The sequence below is a fragment of the Olea europaea genome, chromosome 20 (assembly GCF_002742605.1).
Source record: "Olea europaea var. sylvestris chromosome 20, O_europaea_v1, whole genome shotgun sequence".
Taxonomy (NCBI): domain Eukaryota; kingdom Viridiplantae; phylum Streptophyta; class Magnoliopsida; order Lamiales; family Oleaceae; genus Olea; species Olea europaea.
Window position 1 is genome coordinate 19664641 of NC_036256.1, and position 2816 is coordinate 19667456.

The window sequence follows — 2816 nt, forward strand, 5'->3', positions numbered from 1 at the left end:
AACACAATAAATTGACAATTCTCATGAAAACAATTTTTAGGCAATTCAATTCTCTGTAATTCATTTTCTTTCCGTCCAAATTTCATCTTTGTAATCAAACAGTCCCTTATATTGTTCTAGTTAATATTTCATTATAAACATTCAAACAAATAGATCAATGCTCATATGTTGAGAGCTTGTTCGATACAGGATGTAGGCCACATCATGGCGAATCGCCTAGGACGCCGCAAAATCAATTTTCAAATGAATTTGCCGGTCTAAATGACCTACCGATACCTGAAAATGTTCACATTCACGGTGAGGGAAACCATAATCCAATTGGTTTGGATGATATTAATGTTTCCAAAGCGGAACATGAGGATGAAAATGCTGAATTAAACATCCCAGATGCGAGGGGAAAGCGAAAGGTCAAAAAACAAGTAAAATCTTGGGATCACTTTAAGTTGATTTCAACGGAAAAAGTCGTTGATGGCCTTGCAGAATCTAAAGCAATATGTAAATATTGCAAACAAAGATTGACATGGCAAAAAGGAATTGATATCACCCATCTCAATCATCACTACAAAGCATGTGTGGTCAGATATGGACTTCTTCCAGCTGGTGAAGCACAATTGCAATTTGGCAATCCAGGAGCCGGTTTTACAACTTCACCGCTATCCACGTAGGTGTATTCGGAGGATAATACTCGAACCGGAATGGTGAAATTTGTTGCTGCCATTGAGTTGCCTCTGGCTATTACAAACAACCAACACTTCGTCTCGTTCGTGAAAGAATATCTACAACCGAGGTACGTTAGGGTAAGTCGAAACACTCTTCGTGCCGATACAATAAATTATTTCAATAATTCAAAACAACAATTAATTATGAATTTGCAACAATATGGGGGTGATATATCTTTAACTTCTGATATATGAGACGGGGTTAATAAAAGAGCATATATAGCTACAACCGCACAATATATAGATTCACTTTGGTGCATGCATAAGAAAATTATTGCTTTTAAAATTATTGAGTTTCCTTACAATGTTAATAATATATATAATGCTATTATCAATATTGTTAGAGAATATCATTGCAAGACTAAAATTCGATCTTTTACTTTTGATAATGCTAGTATTAAAAAGGTAGTCGTCGATAAAGTGTGCAGGACAGTTCAACCTGATTTTGGTGGGTATTTGTTTCACATTCGTCGTGTGTGTCATATCTTGAATTTAATTGTGCAAGATGGTTCAAAACATATAAAGAATGAATTTCAAAGGATTATGAATGCATTAGTATATATTACGATTTCTCCTAATAGAAAACAAGCATTTGAAGATTTTTGTGCCGAATTAGGGGTGACGACTGCTAAAACATTTGTTAGCGATGTAGGCCATAGATGTAACTCTACTTACTATTAAAGTCATGTGAATGTTTTGAAAATTTAATAATTGACTTTTACAACAATAGACGCATTAGAAGTGATGACGATGGTATGTTAAATGAATCCGATTGGATTTTAGCTTTGAAAGTTAAACGATTTTTGACATCTTTTTATGAGACCACAAAGATTTTATCCAGCATTTATTATCCCACAAGTTGTATGGTGCTTGAATGCCTTTATATAATTGCAAGGACATTCCATAAATATAAAAATAATCCTGCTTTTAGTAAAATTATAATTGATATGGAATTAAAGTTTATAAAATATTGTGAAGAACTGCTTATGTTATTTCCTCTAGCATGCGCAATGGACCCCTAATATAATATTTCGAGAACTAAATACGTAATTGATCAAATCAATAAAGTTTTAATACTTGATACATCTATCACCTATAAGAATTTAAAGCAAATATTATGTGGAATGTATGATTTATACGCGGAAAGAATGGGTGTGAATGTTAGTCAGGTACCCTCTGCACCTACTCCCTCCGCTGAAATTGAAGAAGATGATGCCGAAATAATGAATTTATTTCAAGGCATTAATACATTTAGATATGATGCAATTGCAATGTGTTCATCTAGTGCCATGTCGTTTACATATGCATCTCATCAAATATCGGCCGAAACTCAAAATGCGATGCCTGCCGAATTAATTGATTATTTCAATCACAATATGCCAACAGACAGAACAATTAAAAAAGTTCAGAAGAAGTAATTGAATTTTAGCGAAAGTATGAAAGACATTGGCCAATTGTTTTTGCAATTGCGAAATATTTGCTGACACCTCTGATTAGCACTGTTGCTTCGGAATCTGCTTTTAGTGCAGGTAAAAAGATTTTGACTGATGTCATGAGCCGACTGAAAGAAGATGTTTTGGAAACGTTAATGTGCGTGAATGATTGGCAGGACGCTCATTTTTTACTACAAGATAAATACGCTAAAATTGTATATCGTTATATAAGTGATATTTGATTTAATTATATTAATCAAAATTTCTTTATTTTTTAATTGTTAAATTTAATTTTCTTTAAAAAATTGTACTAATGTGTACAATTTTTTACTCCATCTATTTAAAATTGATGTAGCTGATCCCAAACCCAGATATAGGAGGAGGGTTTACATTTTATCTATTTTAAAAAGAAATCAAAAATATATGTTTTTTATAAATGTATTTCAAAAAATAATTCGTCTTCATTATATAAATATTTTATACGTTATAAAAAGTACTACAATATGATATAAATAAAAAATAAAAAAAAATTTCGTTAAATTATTTATATTTTTTAACACTTTTTATTTTTTTTTAAAAGTGTTTTCTATTATTTCATTTATTTGTAAAATTCTTAAATAAATGAATAAATAAAATTAAATTTAGATGAGCCCACGAGCTCGCC